The sequence below is a fragment of the Kogia breviceps genome, chromosome 11 (genome assembly GCF_026419965.1).
Source record: "Kogia breviceps isolate mKogBre1 chromosome 11, mKogBre1 haplotype 1, whole genome shotgun sequence".
Classification (NCBI taxonomy): Eukaryota; Metazoa; Chordata; class Mammalia; order Artiodactyla; family Physeteridae; genus Kogia; species Kogia breviceps.
Window position 1 is genome coordinate 54146087 of NC_081320.1, and position 23632 is coordinate 54169718.

At 39.3% G+C, this 23632-nt stretch overlaps 1 non-coding gene across 1 annotated transcript; it reads right to left on the bottom strand.

The window, feature by feature from the left end:
• Window positions 1-9369: 9369 nt before the first annotated feature.
• Window positions 9370-9523, bottom strand: LOC131766064 (small nucleolar RNA SNORA62/SNORA6 family). Its single transcript, XR_009338366.1, has one exon. It is a non-coding gene; the product is annotated as a small nucleolar RNA SNORA62/SNORA6 family (small nucleolar RNA).
• Between the last annotated feature and the right edge of the window lie 14109 nt (window positions 9524-23632).

A 23632-nucleotide genomic window follows, 5' to 3' on the forward strand; every position in this document is an offset into this window, starting at 1 on the left:
TGATTTGCATTTCTCTAATAATTAGTGATGTTGAGAAGCTTTTCATGTGCTTCTTGGCTATCTGTATGTCTTCTTTGGAGAAATGTCTATTTAGGCCTTCTGCCCATTTTTGGATTGGGTTGTTTGTTTCCTTAATATTGAGTTACATGAGCTGTTTATATATTTTGGAGATGAATCCTTTGTCCGTTGATTCATTTGCAAATATTTTCTCCCATATTGAGGGTTCTCTTTTTGTCGTGTTTATGGTTTCCTTTGCTGTGCAAAAGCTTTTAAGTTTCATTACGTCCCCTTTGTATATTTTTGTTTTTATTTCCATTACTCTAGGAGGTGGGTCAAAAAGGATCTTGCTGTGATTTATGTCAAAGAGTGTTCTTCCTATGTTTTTCTCTAAGAGTTTAATACTGTCTGGTTTTACTTTTATGTCTCTAATCCATTTTGCATTTATTTCTGTGTATGGTATTAGGGAGTGTTTTAATTTCATTCTTTTACATGTAGCTGTCCAGTTTTCCCAGCACCACTTATAGAAGAGGATGTCTTTTCTCCATTGTATACCTTTGCCTCTTTTGTTATAGATTAGTTGACGATAGGTGCGTGGGTTTATCTCTGGGCTTTCTACCCTGTTCCATTGATCTATGTTTCTGTTTTTGTGCCAGTACCATATTGTCTTGATTACTGTAGCTCTGTAGTATAGTCTGAAGTCAGGGAGTCTGATTCCTCCAGCTCCATTTTTTTCCCTCAAGACTGATTTGGCTATTCGGGGTTTTTTGTGTCTGCATAAAAATTTTAAGATTTTTTGTTCTAGTTCTGTAAAAAATGCCATTGGTAATTTGATAGGGATTGCATTGAATCTGTAGATTGCATTGGGTAGTAGAGCCATTTTCACAATATTGATTCTTCCAATCCAAGAACATGGTATATCTCTCCATCTGTTGGTATCATCTTTAATTTCTTTCATCAGTGTCTTATAGTTTTCTGCATATGGGTCTTTTGTCTCCCTAGGTAGGTTTATTCCTAGGTATTTTATTCTTTTTGTTGCAATGGTAAATGGCATTGTTTCCTTAATTTCTCTTTCAGATTTTTCATCATTAATGTATAGGAATGCAAGAGATTTCTGTGCATTAATTTTGTATCCTACAACTTTACCAGATTCATTGATTATCTCTAGTAGTTTTTTGGTGGCATCTTTAGGATTCTCTATGTATAGTATCATATCATCTGCAAACACTGACAGTTTTACTTCTTCCTTTCTAATTTGTATTCCTTTTATTTCTTTTTCTTCTCTGATTGCCGTGGCTTGGACTTCCAAAACTATGTTGAATAATAGTGGTGAGAGTGGACATCCTTGTCTTGTTCCTGATCTTAGAGGAAATGCTTTCAGTTTTTCACCACTGAGAATGATGTTTGCTGTGGGTTTGTCATATAGGCCTTTATTATGTTGAGATATGTTCCCTCTATGCCCACATTCTGGAGAGTTTTTATCATAATTGGGTGTTGAATTTTGTCAAAAGCTCTTTCTATATGTATTGAGATGATCATATGGTTTTTATTCTTCAATTTGTTAATATGGTGTATCACATTGACTGATTTGCATATATTGAAGAATCCTTGCATCCCTGGGATAAATCCCACTTGATCATGGTGTATGATCCTTTAAATGTGTTGTTGGATTCTGTTTGCTAATATTTTGTTGAGGATTTTTCCATCTATATTCATGAGTGATATTGGTCTGTAATTTTCTTTTTTTGTAGTATCTTTGTCTGTTTTTGGTATCAGGGTGATGGTGGCCTCATAGAATGAGTTTGGGAGTGTTCCTTCCTCTGCAATTTTTTGGAAGAGTTTGAGAAGGATGGGTATTAGCTTGTCTCTAATTGTTTGATAGAATACACCTGTGAAGCCATCTGGTCCTGGACTTTTGTTTGTTGGAAAATTTTTAATCAGTTTCAATTTCATTACTTGTGATTGGTCTGTTCATATTTTCTATTTCTTCCTAGTTCAGTCTTGGGAGGTTATACCTTTCTGAGAATTTGTCCATTTCTTCCGGGTGGTCCATTTTATTGTCTTAGAGTTGCTTATAGTAGTCTCTTGGATGCTTTGTATTTCTGTGGTGTCTGTTGTAACTTCTCATTTTTCGTTTCTAATTTTATTGATTTGAGTCCTCTCCCTCTTTTTCTTGATGAATCTGGCTAATGGTTTATCAATTTTGTTTATCTTCTCAAATAACCAACTTTTAGTTTTATTGATCTTTGCTATTGTTTTCTTTGTTTCTATTTTATTTATTTCTGCTCTGATCTTTATGACTTCTTTCCTTCTGCTAACTTTGGGTTTTGTTTCTTCTTCTTTCTCTAGTTCCTTTAGGTGTAAGGTTAAATTGTTTATTTGAGACTTTTCTTGTTTCTTGGGGTAGGCTTGTATAGCTATAAACTTCCCTCTTAGAACTGCTTTTGCTGCTTTCCATAGGTTTTTGATCATCATGTTTTCATTGTTATTTGTCTCTAGGTGTGTTTTGATTTCCTCTTTGATTTCTTCAGTGATCTCTTGGTTATTTAGTAATGTATTGTTAAGCCTCCATGTGTTTGTGTTTTTACGTTTTTTTCCCTGTGATTGATTTCTAATCTCATAGCATTGTGGTCAGAAATATGCTTGATATGATTTCAATTTTTTAAAATTTACTGAGGCTTGATTTGTGACCCAAGATGTGATCTATCCTGGAGAATGTTCCATGCGCACTTGAGAAGAAAGTGTAATCTGCTGTTTTTGGATGGAATGTCCTATAAATATCAAGTAAATCTATCTGGTCTATTGTGCCATTTAAAGCTTGTCTTTCCTTATTAATTTTCTGTTTGGATGATCTGTCCATTGGTGTAACTGAGGTGTTAAAGTCCCCGTCTATTATTATTCACTGTCAATTTCCTCTTTTATAGGTGTGAGCAGTTGCCTTATGTATTGAGATGCTCTTATGTTGGGTGCATATATATTTATAATTGTTATATCTTCTTGTATTGATCCCTTGATCATTATATAGTGTCCTTCCTTGTCCCTGGTAACATTCTTTATTTTAAAGTCTATTTTATCTGATATGAGTATTGCTATTCCAGCTTTCTTTTGATTTCTTTTTGCATGGAATATCTTTTTCCATCCCCTCACTTTCAGTCTGTATGTGTCTCTAGGTCTGAAGTGGGTCTCTTGTAGACAGCATATATATGGGCCTTGTTTTTGTATCCATTCAGCAAGCCAGTGTCTTTTGGTTGGAGCATTTAATCCATTCACGTTTAAAGTAATTATCGATATGTATGTTCCTATTACCATTTTCTTAATTGCTTTAGATTTGATTTTGTCGGTCCTTTTCTTCTCTTGTGTTTCCCACTTAGAGAAGTTCCTTTACCATTTGTCGTGTAGCTGCTTTGGTGGTGCTGAATTCTCTTAGCTTTTGCTTGTCTGTAAAGCTTTTGATTTCTCCATTGAATCTGAATGAGATCCTTGCCTGGTAGAGTAATCTTGCTTGTAGGTTCTTCCCTTTCATGACTTTAAGTATATCATGCCATTTCCTTCTGGCTTGTAGAGTTTCTGTTGAGAAATCAGCTGTTAACCTTATGGGAGTTCCCTTGTATATTATTTGTCATTTTCCCTTGCTGCTTTCAATAATTTTTCTTTGTCTTTAATTTTTGCCAGTTTGATTACTATGTGTCTTGGTGTGTTTCTCCCTGGTTTTATTCTGTATGGGACTCTGTGCTTCCTGGACTTGAGTGGCTATTTCCTTTCCCATGTTAGGGAATTTTTCGAGTATAATCTCTTCAAATATTTTCTTGGGTCCTTTCTCTCTCTCTTCTCCTTCTGGGACCCCTACAATGTGAATGTTGTTGTGTTTAATGTTGTCCCAGAGGTCTCTTAGGCTGTCTTCATTTCTTTTCATTCTTTTTTCTTTGTTCTGCTCTGCAGCAGTGAATTCCACCATTCTGTCTTCCAGGTCACTTATCCGTTCTTCTGCCTCAGTTATTCTGCTATTGATTCCTTCTAGTGTATTTTTCATTTCAATTATTGTATTGTTCATCTCTGTTTGTTTGTTCTTTAATTCTTCTAGGTCTTTTTAAAACATTTCTTGCATCTTCTCGATCTTTGACTCCATTCTTTTTCCGAGGTCCTGGATCATCTTCACTATCATTGTTCTGAATTCTTTTTCTGGAAGTTTGCATATCTCCACTTCATTTAGTTGTTTTTCTGGGGTTTTATCTTGTTCCTTCATATGGTACAGAGACCGCTACCTTTTCATCTTGTCTATCTTTCTATGAATGTGGTTTTTGTTCCACAGGCTGCAGGATTGTAGTTCTTACTTCTGCTGTCTGCCCTCTGGTAGATGAGGCTATCTAAGAGGCTTGTGCAAGTTTCCTGATGGGAGGCGAGACTTCCTGATCTCTTTAGCAAGATGTAAGATTGAAAGTTGTATTTAGAGAACTAGACCTGATGGTTTAAGTTAAGGAATCCAGATGGAAAAGAAAGGGGCATGACTGGGTTGAGGTACCCACTTCTTCTACCACTGGAGAATGGTAGAAAGAGAAAGATGAAAGGTGGGAGAAAGGAAAGCAATTAGATATCCTGGGTCTTGATGGCTTCTCTTTGGGCTGCAATTTAGAGAGGGCAGATGTGTTAGAGAAGCATAGGAATTGTTGTAAGGAAAAGGGAATTCTGTCCAGATTCCAACTGGGACTCTAGAATAGACCTTTCCTTCATTGTTTTCTTCCATCCGCATCCTTCTATCCTAACCCTACCTTACCAACCTCTAATGCACGTATATGAAAGTAAGTTTGGCTTCCCAACCTGATTATACAGAGAGAAGTCCTTCAATTCTCTTTCATGGGCCAGGCTCATATCCTGTGTGGAATGGAAGAGACCCAGAAGTTGCCTCGTCCTCTTCAGAAGGAATTTAGAAGGTATTTAACTTGAGATCCAGAAGAACTGTGACAGGACATCCTGTGCCAATAGGTGGGGTAGCCTTCAGCAGAGGTTGGGAAAGGGCCAGCCAGGCATGGGGAGGATGGAAGGTATGTCAGATCCAAGGTAAAGCTAGGTCATCAGGGAGAGATGCAAGATGCTGATAAAGCCAAGAGAGGAAGGGTCATGAGTTACCCTGGCTACAGAAGTCATCCATAACCACCAATGGCAAGAGGTGTTTCTGCATATCCTCATCCCCTACCTCAATCTGATTTTAATTTTTAGGAAAGTCATATGATAGGGTTCGTCTAAATTCACAGTGGGCTGGGGCCCTGCAGTTAGAACTGCAACTGTTTGCATAATGAAGATGAAAAGGTACAGGAAATCAACTCTGTCATCTAATTTATGATGACCACAACCACTCACTGTTGGCCAGACTTTGGGAATTTGAGTTTGCTGCCTACTGCATGTCAGTGAGAAGAGCTGGCCAGAAGAGAGGATGGACAGTACAGTGACCTGGCCTATAACCTGGACTTGCACACAGCCAGCAGCAAAGCAGGCACTAGCAAACTGGCCGGGAGACATGAGCAATTGAGGGAGCTTAATCTAATTTTAATAAATATGGGGACTTTATTTCCCTCAAAAAATAACAAAAACAGAAAAGAGAGAGCCACTGCAAATATCCTCTGTTATACTTATTCATGCCTTGAGGCTAAATTTCAGCGCTGTGCTGATATGGGTGTTCTTAGTTTCCCTTTTGTTGTGCTTTAAAAATGTATTTGCATATTGCAAAATACTCCACAGGCATAAACTGAAGTCTTGGTCCTTATACATAAAATATCCAAAAAAAATTATGTCAAAAAATGAAACTGACAAATATTTACAGTTAGCCAGGCATCGTGAGAAATAGAAATAAGGGAAGGCGTGAAGCTGACAATCAAGTTACAGTGATGGATATCAAGGCATGAGAGGCTTGTGGCTGCCCATGGCAAGAAGAGATAGCCTCAGACTGAGCACAGTCAATGACCAAGAAACAGAGAAGGGAGAGATCACCTCAGCCAGTGGTGGGAGCTGGGGTTTACCCTGGAGGCTGAGCCAGATAAAGGGTGGGACTGGGCAGTCATGGGGACAGATCAATCTACAAAGGATGCTATAAATCAGAAATACAATGCCAATTAGCCCAGTCTGACACTCTTTGTATAATTTTCACACTGTAAATCGGCCCAGCTACAACCAGAGTAGGCAGCATCACAGTGGGGAAAGTGACAAACCCACCCTACTGGCACTACTAGCTGAGTAGAGGATTTTTCCAAGTTGGGAGGCACAACCCAGGCCAGCCTCCAGTCCCAAGAGCAGCTTGCTGATGCCACCTGATATCGTAGTCCTTGGAAGTTGAAATTCTGTAATTATTCACAATAGCCAAGACAGGGAAACAACCTAAGTGTCTGACAGTGAATGAATGAAAAAAGACAATGTGGTGCACACACACACACACACACACACACACACACACACACACACACAGAGGAATATTATTCAGCCATGAGAAAGAAGAAAATCCTACCATTTGTGACAACTTAGATAAATCTTGAGGGCATTATGCTAAGTGAAATAGGTCAGATAGTAAAAGACAGATATTGTATAAACTCACTTATATGTGGAATCTAAAAAAGACAAACTCAGAGAAACGGAGAGTAGAGTGCTGGTTACTGGGGGTTGAGGGAGTGGGGAAGTGGGGAGATATTTGTCAAAGGGTACTAACTTCCAGTTATAATAAGATTAATAAATTTGGGGATGTAATGTACAGAATGGTGATTATAGCTAATAATACTGTACCATATACTTGAATGTTGCTAAGAGAGTAGATTTTAAATGTTCTCACCACAACAAAGAAACAGTAACTATGTGACAGGATAGAAGTGGTAGCCAATGCCATGGTGGTTATGATTTTACAGAATATAAATGTATCAAATCAACACTTTGTGCACCTTAAGCTTACACAATGCTATGTATCAGTTATATCTCAATAAAACTGGAAAAATGTTAAAAATAGAAACTTGTTTAAGGTCATACAGCTGGAAATGGTAGAACTGGTTTCGAACTTGCACTATTTTCAGAAAGTCTAGACCTTCCCTACTAGGAAGCCTTTCGAAGACAAAACTTTTGTCACCCTGCCTTGTAATATGGGGGCTAAATTAGATGATCCAAATACAGAGCAATGTCTATGGCTTTATTCCATCAAAAGAATGATCTGATAAAGAGATGAAAACAAATCCCACAAGGTCTCTTAACTTGAGAGTTAACTTTGTTTGCTATGATCTTTGTTTTCCTAAAGCCCAAGAAAATGTACTTAATACACCCAAACCAATATAGCCTGTAGCTCATGGCTAAGTCCAAACAAAAAAAATCAGTATTTCCAGGTTGAGTAGGAGAAAAAGCAGGATGTATTGGCTGATTGCTTTACATAAAACAGAGAAGAAAGAACAAAGAAGTTGCCACTCTCTTGTTTTATACAAGCAGCACCCACCATAAAGAGTTTGGGCTTCATAGAAAGAACTGGAGATCCTAATTCAGTAGGTGCCCAGGCAGAGGGGGCTTAGAACATGGGGAAATGGAAGAGCAGTGACCGGGCTAGCGTGCCACAGCAGAGTGAAAATTGCTCTTACAGTTTTGTGTGTTGGCCTGGATGTGCAGAAAAGAGACATCCTTCCATTTCCCTGTGGAACAAATGTCAACAAGCATCATACGACAGATGAAGTTGGAATTTACCTTTGCCTGTTCTGAGAAAACAGCTCCAGCTTATGTCACTTTTATATGTGTGAATGTTGGTGCCCCAGGAACACGATAAGCATCTTGAGAGCAGGAACTGTCTTCCACTTCTTTGTAGACGTACCAGGTGGGCAGGTAGACCCCTTTCAATAAGTATGGAATGAAGGAGCTGTCCCTCACTCACTTCCATTTCACTGTAGCATCTGAAGAGATATGCGATAAAAGGAGAGTAATTCTGCAACTCAGTGAATTTCCACAGAAACCCAGCCATAAATTATGAATATCCCCTCCCTCACGGGCTCCCCAACCTTTTCTCTAGTTATCACCTCCACGTCATCTCTTCTTCTTCCTCTTTCCCAGCAAATCACCTTACCTTTTCCTCCATACTTGGCCTTACAGCCTCCTAAACCCAGGCATGTGGACATTTGTGCTCTCACCGCGCCTGCTTATGTAGGTTTTTCACTAGCTCCCATTAAAGTCTGGAGCTACTTCTCCATACTCCGGCTTTGGCACTTTTTTCCCAGTATATTTTGATGAAACCAAATGGTTCTGACATATCCATATGTACCACACTCTGCCATAGATGAATGAGGAAATAGAGAAGGAAGACAGAAGAAGAGTGGTGGGAAAAGTAGGTGAGAAAATGAGAGTAAAGAAGCACAGCAATAATTTAAGTTTGAGAAATACAGACATTACTAAAAGCCACAGAAAATAAAGTATTCTAACCCTTAAAATGAGGTACAGAATGTGGAAGAACATCGCAGTCTATGAAAATACAAAGAAATTCAGTGCAACACCCAGAAGGTAGGGTGGGGAGAGACAAACAAAATCAAATAGTGGCATGTTATTCTTTCAAAGGAGAGAAGGAAACTTCGCATGATATGATCAGAGAGAATAGATTAAGCTTGAATACAGTGGGGCTGAGCCTGAGTTACTGAGAGATCAGAATAATTTAGGAGAAAAGAACCAGGTCCCTCCGAAGCTGCTGTCTAACTTCCTGACTCTGTGACATTTCTCTTTCCATGTCTCAGACCCACTGAAATGCCAGTTGTCTGTGATAGAGCCCCATGGGGTTCAGCGTTGGGAGCTGTCATGGCCACATGCAAAAGGTGAGCTTAGGGTACCCCGATCATAAAGTGCTTCTCAGAGCTCCCCCACCCCGCCCACCATCAGACCTGCCTTTGACATTTTAGTACTGAGGTCAAGAGTACATGCATCATAAATCTAAATAGTAAATTATATCAAGCTAACAAACATTTTAAAAAATATATTCTTTTTTAAACAATTTATTTATTTATATATATTATTGATTTTTGGCTGCGTCGGGTCTTTGTTGCTGTACATGGGCTTTCTGTAGTTGCGGTGTGTGGGCTTCTCATTGCGGTGGCTTCTCTTGTTGTGGAGCATGGGCTCTAAGCGTGCAGGCTTCAGTAGTTGTGGCATGTGGGCTCAGTAGTTGTGGCTCACGGGCGTAGTTGCTCCAGGGCATGTGGGATGTTCCCGGACCAGGGATCGAACCTGTGTCCCCTGCACTGGCAGGCGGATTCTTAACTACTGAGCCACCAGGGGAGTCCCCCCCAAATGTATTCTATCTCCCTACCTTGGTGGATATAGATTTTTTAAAAAAATTTTTCCTTTTTTTCTTTTTTTTCTTTTTCTTTTTTTTTCTTTTACATTTGTAGCAAGTATTACTATCAAACTCTACTCATTGGGCCAGAGACCGTTGTGATGTTAGCGAAAAACTTGCCCCTCATGTAGCACACTACCTACACTTGTGAGTTCATAGGTAGATTTTTAATAATCTGGAAATTCAGCTTCTAAAATGAAAACTTTTGGAGTCCTTGGAATACTCTACTGAAACTTGGAGGTGCAGAGAAAGCTAGTCTTCAGTCCCCAAATCCTGCACCTCCTACACACAACACCCTCGTTTCCCACACAAGCTTCATCCTGTACCACATTTAAATGGACATCCTCACCTGCATATACAAAGCCAAATTTTTTTCACATATTTTCCCCGCAAACAGCTACCCTTTGGCTTCCTTTGACCACTCCTGAAGCCCACATCTTCCATTCCAGCAGTGCGGTCTGTCCACAGGAAAACGGAACAGGGGGTAGTTTGCATCGGCCCCGAAAGCAGGCTTGGGACACATGGAACACGGTCTAGAAGTGAGGACATAGTCTCTGCTTGGGCTCACGACCATAACCCTGTATGTTCTTCACTTTGTGGGGAGGAGTGCTGCCAGGGGACGACCAGAGAGAAGGCTTCAAAAGCCTGATATCCAAGGCCTGTCTTGAAGCACTACCCCTGTAGTCATTAATTGTGCATACTGGGAATTTACCTGTGGAAACCACTAGGCTAGGCTGAAAATTATAGATAGCAGTGAAAGGGGATACAGTTAAAGTGATAAATGGGAAGGATAGTTAAATGGTTATATTAGAAAAAGTAGGTAATCAACTGTCAGACTTCACAAATCTCTACCAGGTTCCTGGTCCAGAAACCTGGACTCACTTGCCACCATATTATGCTTCACCCATTCCATTTCCCAAATGCCTTTCACACAGATTGCTGAGTGCAAGGCCACCCTCTGATATATGGCCCTTGAGTAGGCTGATGTGGTTAGGGGCAGGGGAGGGACCAACAGCCATGTTAAGCCCCTTGTCAGGAACTTCTTACACATTTTCTTTTGGAAGAGATTGGCTCTTGAAGGGAAGATTCCTGTTGGATTAGAGAGGAGTGGTTAGGCCATTCTGAATCTGTATGTCCTTGTGCACGAAACTATGAGAGGAAAAAAGGAATCAGGCTTTCATTTTCTTTGTTTATTTTTAGGGTGGTTCATCTCTAACATTAACCAGAGCCATACTCTTCGATGGTAACGTACCCATGGGCTTCTGTAAGGGCATCAAGAAGCTAATTTGCCTTTCTGCCTTTATACTTGTGCTCTCTTCCATCATCCCTCCAAACCCTTGACTGGTTGGCCAACTGGATTACCTTTGAGAATCCTTCACTTTCCAGGGACCTCTAAGAATCCCTTACACAGATGTGCCCGTAGCTCAGGAAACACAGATCTGCTCAAGCCTGGAGGTGAAGGCTTCTAGCTTGGCTGGACAAAGGTGTGAGAACCCGAGTGTGATGTCAGCCGACCACGTGGACAATTTTAAGTCAGCCCCAGTGTGTTCTCAGCTGCCCAGCTCTGAATAGAAGTCTTATGGGCAACAGGGAACCTCAGCTGTTTTATAACCATCCTCCCAAACTTCAAAGCACTTGGCCCAGATGAGCCAATGAAATCAGATATACATATATATTTTTAATTTTTATTTTATACTTCTCATGTCCATGCAATTGGAATAAACTGTAAATTAGGTGTTACAGCACTGTAGTATGGTTAGATGCAATGGTTTAGAAATGTAGCTTTAGTTTGTGACGAGATAATAGCTGCTTTGCTTTGTTGTGACAGTAGCAATAAAGTTACTACGATGTAAAATGTGGTAACCAACCCAAACTACTGAAACAAAGCCACAAATCAGAGGCTGCCCAACTCTGAGAACTTTATGTGCAGAAGTGACAGTGGGTTCCGATCTCTGAAGAAGTAGCACAGGGAACCCTGTCATAGCCATTATATGGGTTGTATTTGCTGTCGGTCAAATCATGTTCCGCAAACTACGTGATAAAATTCTGTTGGGATATAGAAAAATTTAATGCCATTTACATTACACAGAGGGGAGACTTTGTTGAGTCTAAGCTGGTATTCAGATGTGTCTGGACAAGTATGAAGAACTGGTATATTGTTCAAGGTCTCAAGGAACCAATTTTCTGAGAAAATTGGCTGGGAAAGTACTCTTTTGTACCGTTGCCTGGGAGAAAGCCTGAGATGGAGAGGAAAGTATCATATTTACGTTAGATATTGGTTCCTATTTTGACTCTACCCTTGCATGCCTGTACCTTGTAGACTGTGCTATAGGCAAAGGTTGAATTTTTTTTTTTTTTTGAAGGAAATGTAAGCTAAGGGTCAACGACACTAATAGTTTTAACGCTCTGGTGACACAATGTGCCATGGAGTGCAGGAGAGACACATTTTCACTGGAGGGCTCCCAAGTAGTGAGGACAGAAGGGGGCAGGTTGATAACTTTGGACCCAGCAGGAGAGAAGTAGGGCCCTTGGCACTGGCCTCAATGCTCTTATCAATCTTGGCTGCAGCTACGGTGGCAAAGCACCACTGTCAGGTGCTTTAAGTTGAGCCAACATCAACGAGAAAAGTAAGAGACAATTCATGAGCTCGTGTGAAGCAACCCAGGAATGCCAGGAAGTATTGGTGGGGGTCTGGGAGAGAGGGACATATGTGTGCCTCTTGCAGAGTTCTTAGTTCCCAAAGGTTAGGCAAATACCAGCAAAATTTGGGCCATTACTGTGATTGTAACCCTGTTTGTACCGGAAGCTAGCAAAGCTAAGATGACATGAGTTACAAATGGTAAAGACTTTGGTGTGATACTAACAGTTAATATTTATTGAGTATTTGCTATGTGGTAGAGATTGTTTTACACGCTTTTCATATATTATTTCATTTTTTACTGTAACCATGTAAAACAACTCCCATTGTTAGCTCCATTTCTCAGATGAAAGATTTGTAGCACTTCAGTCTTACCCAAGGTCGTAAATACTAAGTGGATGGCCAGAGCTGGGAACTGAACTCATAGAGTCTGACTCTCCAGCTGTGCTCATGGCTTTTACGTGATTCCACCCTTATTCACACTATTTTGAGAGCCACTTTTAGTATAGCATTTCAGAGTGATGTTTCTCTACCAGGCAATTTCCCTGGACCCTGAAATACCACAGACACACCTGTATCAATAACTTTATATAGATATATAATACCATGCAAAGTATACAACAATGTGAATGTCTTCATACACACACATCATAGGAAAACAATTTCCTGAGCCCATCATAGAGTCAAATTTCTGTTAATTTAGTGGAAAAGGACAAATGTTCTAAGAAACACTAACTAGGGTCCAAAGGAAAAAAATGTTACATTTTCTGCACAGTGAACCACTGTGAAGCCACCCAGTTTTCTCAGAATTCCATTTTAACTTAGGCCAAATGGGCCCTCCCAAACGGCCCTGGAAATAACATCCGGATGTCCAGATCCCTTACGTGTGAAAGGCATGCAACCAGATACATAAAATCCAGGGCTGGAGGACAGGGCTCAACTTTGTTTATAGACTTTTGGATTTTTTTTTTGGGGGGGGGGGTGGTTAAAAAGCTGACAGACTATTACAGCTAACATTCTCATATTGATTATACCATTTCTGAGGCTGGCCTCTTTGTGACAGGAGCAGCATAATTAGTTTTTTCCTTATTAAATATTTGTAAATCGTTCGTACTTTTATGGGGTACATAACCTGGCTGTTACCCTTCAAATAATCTTCTTGTTACTTGTTTAAACAAGAAATATCTCCTAGAGTGCAGTGTCACTTTTGTCCTTCAATGAGACTACAACGTAAGGACTTCTCTTGCTTGTGAAATACAAAAGGCCATCCATGCCACGGTTACAGAAAATAGGTCTGTAAGAGGCTCTGTCCAAAGAGACTCAAGAACACCCACTGTTGCCTCTTGCTCTGCTTACACTACTGGGAAGCAGCTAGACTGGGAAAAAATGTTTTATTTTCCTTTTTTTTTTTTTTTTTTTTGCTTTTTGTTTATGTCTATTTATTTCAAGCGTCTGAGAGCCACAACTGTCAGTCTCAATCATTAAAAAGCACTGATTTGGGGTACATACTGGAAAAAGTATTAATGCCACCTATAATTACATCATCGTAGGGTGATCATAAAGCATGCATTATTAAGGTACAAATCTGAAATGTGGCTTTCTCTTTATTGTGTCCATTGAGAGTCGCTACCTAAAAATAGGCAGCGTAGGAGGCCGTCCAAATATTCCAACAATGCTACAGTTACTAAAAGTTTCTTGGAAATCCTCTTTGGATGTGGACTGTCCAGTATAATAGCACAGCCCTTTGAATAATGTTAATGATCATAAATCCTCTCTTTTCCTTTCAAAAATTGGAGTGAATTTGATTTTGATTAAAGAACAAAAGTCACTTGACTATAAATCTGATAAATAAGTTGCATTAAAAAAACTGTGGGGCTTCCCTGGTGGTGCAGTGGTTGAGAGTCCACCTGCCGATGCAGGGGACACGGGTTCGTGCCCCGGTCCGGGAAGATCCCACATGCCGCGGAGCGGCTGGGCCCCTGAGCCGTGGCCGCTGAGCCTGAGCGTCCGGAGCTTGTGCTCCGCAACGGGAGAGGCCACAATAGTGAGAGGCCCGCTTACCGCAAAAAAACAAAAACAAAAACAAAAAACTGTGTATGGGTTCAATTCCCGGCCAACACACCAAAAAAACCCCACAAATGTGTATGGGTTCAATTCCCGGCCAACACACCAAAAAAAACCCCACAACTGTGTATGTTGATATTACATAAAATAGCAAGATATAAATCTAAAGTGAGGAGTAGGATTGTGTCTAGTGACTTGTAAACAAGCCAAAGATCTGGGCAAGAGCAGTGTCCCTGGAACAGTCACATAGCCTGAGCACAAGCTCCATATTTGTAGGTGGCAGAAACCCATACAGACCAGTTTACATACAAATTATAAGAATGTGCAATAGTTCACAACACCTTAGGTCAGGCTGTAAAGTTGGGCCCCACGAGAGAACACAATCATAAATTAGAAAGCCGCAAGAAAGGAAGATAACTTGTTTACTCTTCCTGAGACCCCTGGATTTCATCATTGCATTTCATGGTGCCTTTTTTTTTGAGTCTTTCTCTGCGGATGAGTTGGCTACTTCCACAGGAACTCAACTCAAAGAGCTAGCTGAGGCTGGATGGCGACTAGCACAACTGAGCAAGACAGAGAAACTGCTGGGTTCATCCGGGCATGCTGTGGATGGAGGGTGTGGGGTGTGGGATGCAGGCAGGTGTAGTGCAGTAGAGAGCAGAGGAGGTTAGGTGTTTGTGCCTGGCCCAAGGGGAATTGAATGACATAAGATCGTTGTTTGTTTACTTGTGAATACCCAAGATGGCTTGCTTTAGAGCCAGAATCTAGTGCTTAAATGTCTTTGAAGGAAGGACACATTTGGACCACATTTTGAATGCTGTGCATCCAGATGAAGGCTACAGAGAAGGCAGATCATCAGTGTGTCTGCCTGCTAGGTAAAGAAAGATGTGCAGGTAGGCAATGATTCCTGTGCTCGCTATTCAGTCTCCAGCTCATACTTTTTTTTTTTTTTTTTTTTTTTTAATGTGAAGGCCAAATTTTAGATCTCAATGGAGAAGAAATGAGCAATTATAAAAGTTGGTTTATACCGCTCAGTCCCCTCAATCCTTTTTGCATCCCAGGCAAATCAATGTGTGGCCCTCTGTATCAATTATTATTACAGCTGCACCAAATGGTTTTCCTGTGTGTGAACTCACACACACTTATATTAGGACAATAAAAATCTTACATTTACATACATTTAGTAGTATTCCAAAATGTTTAAAAAATTTTTATTTCATATCGTAACTGTATAAGACAGAAAAGTATTAGTTTTAGCCATACAAAATTGTCATTTTTGTTAGTCAAAAGCAGCCGATTTTATATATTTCATCTTAATATTAGCATAACCATTTAATATATGAGAGATCTTAGGGAACTGACTGGAGTTTTCCTGTCTCCTGAGTTCTTGAAATAGAACCAGAATCCATGTCTTCTGACCCTTATCTCAGTGTCATTTCCACCACAATATTATATATAAAGCTTATATATACCCGCATGCAATATAAACCCAACCCAACTGAAAACAAACTTGCCTATGTTTGTTTTGTGATAAATTTACTATAGATATACATAACGAGAAAAACTTCAAGAAATCTGCTTTAAATGCTCTTCATTAATTTTTTGCAACCTTATGCATTTTTTTCCAAATTAGCAAAGTGCAAAGAATCAAGTCATTTATGCCATGAAAAGATTACATATTTAGTTTTTCAAATTAGTTAGCTAGGAGTAAATTATTTTTTACCTCTGCTGTTAGGGTTCAGGGAGCTAAAGAAAAGAGAAAAGAATTGTCTGATTAAATGAAAAAAATAGAATTATTATGTCATGAAAAATTATTTCTCCACATCTCTCATATTTCTTTTTGAAAGAAGTGAACCAAAGTCTCTCCATTTTGAGAAAAACAGAAGTATATCTTTTGTTTCTGATATCGTCTTCTTAAATAATATCTGAAATGGAATTCAAATCAATAACCCATTCCCTCTTCTGATTATACTAATGTTTCTTTAAAATACAGATGTGTTTCGAATGACTAAATCATATATAACTGGTTAGACTTTTTTTAATGCTGCAGGGGATTCAAGCATATTATTATACATGCAATGTTTTCCCAAGATTTAGCAAATGACTATCAAACATGAAAATACAGTTTAACAACTTAAACTAAAAGAAATGTACATCATTAATTTAAATTCAATTAGCTGGCTGCATCCCAACAAACAGCACTAGTTAAGTGCCTCAAGTGTGTGGTGTGGGAATTCCACTGGTCCAGCGAGCCCCTGATTTCTGTGAGCAGCTCAGCAGTTGTTTTGTTGCCCTGGAAAATAGATCCTTTCTCCCCACGCTGCACTCACAGCTTCTCAGGGCAGGGGGAAGATGGCACCAATTTGTTTACCCATGAATGCTTTTTTGAGAGGAGAGAGACCTCTGTGCTTCAATATTTTCCCCTTGGACAGAAACTTGGGGCCGGGGAAGGGGGGTACTTCGGTGTCATTTTACTGTTTTTATCTTTCTAGTTATTTGAGAAGATTCTTCTACTTTCTAAGCTTAAATCCTAAGCAAAAAAAAAAAAAAAAAATTCTGCACTATTACTCATTATTATTTGCAGAAAAAAAACAGGTTATCAAAAAAATTCAGGATGGAAAGAAATCTCCAGAAATGTCCTCTGATTGCAGGTGTATTTCATTTGATACCTGGTGGATACAGTCAGTAGGGGAGGCTCTATGGTAGAGAATCAGAAAAATAGCTCCCTGTATATGCTCTTCTATACCACTGAGATTCCCCCTACACACGCACAATCTCACACTAATTTTATATCATTGGTCTATGACTGTACAAGTTTGCCCATGTTGAGTCAAAACAATACACCTACAATAATCCTTTGTTAACACATATATTCTTGATGTGATACCCTTCATTGATTATCTTTTTTATGTGTATGATCCAATTTTCTCTTTCAACAGTCACTGCTTAGCCTTGATTTCATTGGATGAGAAATGGGATATAAAAAAGCCACAAAGTAGTAGCTGTGTCAGTGGCAATTACTGTAACACAGTAAGAACCCAGAGCTTCCAGAACCCCAAACTCAACGTCTTAAAACACTAAGCACTTACTATTGCTCGCAAATCTACAGGCCAGCTGGCGGTTCTGGTCTCTGCTGGGCTTCCTCTTATCAGCTGTGGGTTGGGTGGTCATCTCTGCTGGTCAGGGCTGGGATCTCTCATGGATTTAAGGGTCAGCTGAGGGTTGGCTGGTCTAGGACGACCTCATTCTTTTGTTTGATGGTTGGCTGATTTTTGACTAGGACAACAGAGGTGACTGGTCCATCAACAGCACGCAGCAGGCTAGCCCAGGCTCTTTCACAGGGATCCAAGAGAATGAGTGGAAGTTCAAGTCCTCTTGAGGTTTAGCCTCAGCTCTGGCACATCTTTACCTCCCCTGAATTCCTTCAGCAAATGTAGCTCACAGCATTAGACCTGATTCAAGGGTAGAGGAAAGAGACTTTGTTTTTCACTGGGAGAAACCACAGAGTCACATTACAAAGGGCATGGATACAGGGAGGTGTGAACATTTGGGCCATGTAAAAAGTCATTCTGTCACAATAGTTAATAGAATGTACGCAAAGCATGCTCCATGAAGCACTGGTTCCATATGTTATTAATTGGTAGTTTGCAAAACAAGATACGTACACACATGTATAGAGGGAGCAGGGTGGATTTCCACGGCCAAATACAACTGGAAAAGTGCATTTATCTGCAATGCCTAGAAATGAGCTTGCAGGGACAGTGCCTCCAGCTCTCTCCACAGGGGCAGCCATAACTCCCCATAAGTTCAGAAGCTCCTTCTCCTCCCAGCAGCAGGGGTTGCCCTGAGATACAATTTCCCAAAAGCTCCTGAAGTCTCCAGATACCAGGCAACTAGAATGTCCAGCAATCCCCCAAATGGCTGGAGTTCAAGTTCAGACCACTAGATGTCTGAGCCCGGTTCTCTTCATTGAAGACTGTTCTCATGCTCACATCATATAAAGGGAGAGCAACAGGGTGGCAGATGCCTTTACAGGAAGACAGCCCCTCAGAATATTCAGCTGTGCCCTGCCCCAACACAGCGCTCTCACATCTCCACAGGGCTCTGAGAGAACAGGGGCCGGCACACCTGCTGAGATCCAGCACCAAATGACATTTGCTAGTGTTTGCACGGAGGCCATTGCATGAGCAGGTCAAACACACATTCTCAGGATTCTTTGATTCTTTACTGTAGAACCTGGTGCCTTTGGTGATAGACTCTCCAATAGACAATATACTGTTTCCCAAGGTGTTTTGACTAAGAAACCTTTTTTCAAGGAACATCTTGCGGAATTGGTATTATATAGAATGCACTTTAGGAAATCATGTCTCACCTTAAGGATATATTTCAGTAAAATAAATACATCAAAAATGCAAATTCATAAAAATGCTCCTTGTTTATTTTCTCACATATGTTTATTCTGCTTTCAATCCGTTCTGACCAGTTTCTGACAGCCAAAATAAGCAACTACACAGAGGCAGCTAGAAAAGAATAAATAAATTGAAGTTAGAAAAGGACAAGGCCAAGAAGGAAAACAGTTACAGCTGAAAGGTAGGATATCCCAGTGCCTGTTACATTTTATGCACCCCATGAAAAATGCATGGAAGCAGCATCTGTGCACTAAATTTAATTTGCATGAGTAAACAAAGAAAAGTAATAATATATTATTCATTCAACGAATTTTAGCTATGCCTCTACTATGTATAAGTCGCCTGGGTTACTGGGGACACACAATGAAGAAAACAGAGCCCTTGTCCTCAAAAGGCTTACCCTCTAGAGTAGGAGTCATCAAAGTAGGGCCCACGAGCCAAGTCCTATTTGCCTCCTGTTTTGGCAAATAAAGTTTATTAGAACACAGCCACGCTCCTTTGTTTCTGCATTGTCTACGGCTGCTTTATTGTTACAAAGGCAGAACAGTGTACTTGCTACAGAGACTGTATGGTTGGTAAGCCTAAAATATTTACTGTTCAGCCCTTTACACGAAAACAATTTGCTGACTGCTTGAAGACTCTTGGTCTATCTTTAATTGCCCCAGCTTCGTGTTCTTTCCCTTAGAAAATTTTTTTTTCTTATGGTTTCAATTATTTTTCCTATAGAAATGACTCTGTAATCTCTATACCCAGTCACAGGCACGGGAGGTGTTTCTAGAATTTCTCAATCCATCCTATGAAGGCAATTACCTGCTGTACCTACTCTTCTTTTTAGTCCTCTGTCAAGGTCAGAGTTGACATGTAGATTAGAGAGAAACACGAAATGTGACCATTCAGATTTGAGATGCATATAAAATACTTTAGTATTGCTCTAATAATATCTTGATTTACTTTGGAAATTCTCAAAGTGCTTCATCATAATTAGCTTCTTTACTTTAATATGCCAGGGAGATTTTTTTTTTAAAATCATTGATATTCTCACTGTCCAGTTGTGAAAGCAGATGCAAGAAAGTTAAGGGATTCACAAAAGAGCTTGATTCCCTGACAGGGAAAGTTACCCCCAAGTTTGAGAAACAAGGCTGCTCCTTCATTATTTCCCATGCACAATCTAGACTTCCATTCAACTGGCCTTCCATGAATTTTCTCCTTCAGGCCCTAATTTCAATTTAGCTACTCCCTGTCCCCAGATGGTGCATGGCAAGAGGCATAGCCTATGCTCAGCACTATTATTATTAAGTGAAGAGATAATGCCGTAAAAGTCAGTGTTATTTTTCCCCCAAGAATTCCCAGAGAGAGTGTCCCTGCCTATGTGCTTCTCTAAGTCTCCATTAGACAGTTCGTTTCCTTGCTCCTTTTGCTTCCACCGCAGAGGTTGTTTCTGTCCCTATGCAAAGGTGACAGTGGTAGATGCAATCAGCCCTGGAGGAGTACAAAGTCTCTAAGTCTGCCCTTTTTCTTCAGCAAAAGCACTTACTAAAGGAAAAGGTGACTTCTCTCCACTAGCTCTGAAAAGCAAATTTCTAGCACTGTAGAGACTTCGGGAGTCTAAGAGATTTTCGTAAAAGAAATAGAAGCATGACTATTTTTCTCCTAGGACTGCTGTGTAGCTCTGAAACTCCATTCACTCACTCCATCCTCCATGTATTGTATTTCAATAAAAACTTAATAAACAGAATATTAAAGATTTGAAGAATTATACAAAGTATTCAATTTCTAACCCTGCTATTTATTTTATTTTTATGAGATATCAGGACCAGTTTAATAACTATAATAAACATAAACTTTGACATTTATAACACTATTCACCAGATTAATACCAGATAATATTTCTAGAAGTGTCATTTTAATAGGAATAAATGGATAAACAGATATGTCTTAGACTTACTCTACCAAGATTGCAGGAGCTCAATTTTTGAAAGCAAATTAACAACCACAATCAATATTTTCCCTGTTAATACCATATTCACTGAAAGAGTTTTACTAGTAGAAGATAGCAAAAGATATGTTCGTATTGGACCAGCCAATGCTGCCTTTGATGCATATTAAAAAGAGAGAGTTCTTCTCACTCTATGAGTTTTAACCAATGGCTCTGGACTTGCTCCTATAGGTCTGTTTACAAAACCCTTTGTACATGCACATGAGCACAGGTGATGACTAATATTATCAGATTAATCTGGGCAGAGGGCAGTATGATGTATTTTGTTATTAACATTTCTAATTTATCATTCCCCACTGCTCTCTTTCTTCCTATTTCCTGGTTAAGGCTTTCCAAGATGTTGATGGCTTCACAGAAGACCCAAAGACATAAAAAAGAATATCAAGAGAAATGGATGTTTCTTAGACCCTAAAGGAAGAGTAAAGAGGTTAGTATTCAGGAAATCGAACCACTTTAGATAGAGGCCACAAGTTGTCACACTGCAGAGAATGTGTAGTCCAGTAACTTGTAAGTTACTCGGAGTCCAGATATTTTTAAAACTCTCCAAACTTTATTTTACCAATGAATAATCCCTAAACCACAGTAAGATATCATATTCACACATAAAATTGAAAAAAATAAAAACTTTGATTAGTATCAAGGGTTGGTGAGGGTATCTGGAAATGGGGATTCCTCTACACTGCTGGTGGGAGTTAAAATTGTTGTAGAAACTTTGGAGATCAGTTTTGCAGCACTGGTCACAATTCAAAATATGCATGTGCCACAGAATAGCAAATTCATTTTTAACCGTCTAATTTCTTCCATAACTACAAAGAGTGCCTCTAGGAGCTAAGAGCGGCCAGCAAGGAAAAGGAAAATGGGGATCCCAGTTAACAAACTCAGAAAATTATTTCTCCCAACAACTAGAAAGCTTGGAAGAGTACCCCTAACCCCAGATCATAACTGACACCTCGATTCAGCTCAGTGAGACCCTAAGGAATTAGAGAATCCAGCCATGTCAAGCCTTTTTTTTTTCTTTTTTTTTCTTTTGTCATACAAGATAACTCACAGGATCCAGGGAATAAGACATGGATGTCTGGGTGGGGGGGTATATTTTTCAATTGACCACAGACGCTTATTGAATATAGTATATATACTTTATATAGTATATATATCCTAAAAGAAAGAATGTCATCTACCCCCTAATTGAAGCACAATCTTTGCAGGGGTTTGGAGAAAATAAAACTCACTCCCAGTTGAGAACAGCAGAAGCTGTTAAACAAAGGGAAGTGTAAAGTATGCTCTGAAAATAAGTATGGATTTAAAGGCAGGAGCAGGTAGAGGGAAATTCCTAACTAATGGAAGATATGGATAGAAGCTATAGAAGGGGATAAGCTTGGCAGGTAGATTGCAGCATTGCCTTGGGTTCTAAAAACAGATTCCTGGGTTTGAATCTCACTTTGCCTTTCTCCAGCTGTGTGTTTTTGACCTCTCTGTACATCAAATTGTTCATGCTCACAATGGATATACCAGCATCTAACTCATAGAGGTTCAGTTTTGTTACAATGCTTAAGGTACTACGAAAAATATTTGTATAGTATGAAATATAAGTTGCTATTGTCACCTCTAAATATCTAATATTTCCTTATTGCTTATGTTTTTTGATTATTTGCCTCAAACCCCTTCAGAAATAGGTAGGTAGAAGTACAAGTCTTACATGAGGTACTGAGAAGAAGTAAAGTTTCTCAAATGAGTCATTCTCTTTACTACTTGCAGTCCATGCCCTATAGAACCCTAAGATGAAACTGTAATGATGAAACTCCACCATGGTATTTTTAGCTGCAGACTCTTCAACTAAGGAGGCTTTGCAGATATGTTTAAGTTAAGGGTCTTTATGAGATAGGGAGATTACCCTGGATTACCGAGGTGAACCCTAAAGGCGATTACATGTATTCTTGTAAGAAGGAGGCAGAAGGAGATCACACACACACACACACACACACACACACACACACACACACACACACACACACACACACGGAAGAGTCAGTCTGACAATGGAGGCAGAAATTGGAGTGGTGCAGCCCCAAATCAAGGAGTGCTGGCAACCACAAGAAGCTGAAAGGCATAGTGAATGGATTTCTCCCCAGAGCTTCCAGAGGGAGCATAGCCCTGCTGACATCTTGATTTAGGTCCAGTAACATAGACTTTGGACTTCTGGCCTCCAGAACTATGATATGGTAAATTTATGTTGCCTTAATCCACTCAGAGTGTGTCAATTTGTTTCAGCAGCCACAGGAAACAAATATAGAATTATTCAATTCAATATTTTAAAAATAATTTATTTAAATCAAATAATTACTTTTCACTTTTAAACTGGAGCTTTGGGCACAGAATCCTGAATAATGAAACTATTATAAAGAGGTAATTCTATATTATGTATTTGGCTAACTGTAGCAAAAAGTCGTGATTTAATCATAGGATATTATGAAAGGAAAAAAAGATTCTGTGAGCATATGTAATGTTAGTTCAACTTTCTGTTTGCAGTTAAGGAACATGTTGATATCTGCCACTAAAAGTAGAAACAAAAATTTCAAACAAAACACAAATTTTACCTTTTATTGTACTGCTTCCAATAAATGGGTACATGAGCGTGCTTCAAGGTTCAGTGATCAGTTTCATTTCTCACCAAAAATATCTCTATTTATTTCTTCTGGTAGAAAAATAAAATGAACAATTGTATAAACCCCAAAGGTATCCACCGAAAAGAATTATATAAAAAAAAACTGGCACTTTCAGAGAAAGACTGATGCTCTTTATTCTCAAGTACTAAGATTTATTCCAGAGGACATCTAGTATCTCTTAAATCTTAATAACTGAAATATCTTCAACTATTTTCTAAGTTAAATGTAAGACCTCTGTAACTTAAAAAAAGAAGTCATTTTATAAGACTTTGGTCAATACAAAATTAATATTGCAGGTACAATGAAACACTGGAAGGAGTTTACAATAAAAAACTTCAATACACCCTGTAAGTGCTGCCAAAATAAGCAGGAAGTTGCTTTTCGTTTGAGCAGTCAGATTTTTCTTCTGTCTGCAAACAGATCAAAATTCAGGACATTTCACTACTGGAGAATCTCTAATGAACGGGTAGTAAAATACCCACCTTTCTGACTGCCACTGGATATCAAAAAATTACTCACTTCTGAGTCATCATTACCCAC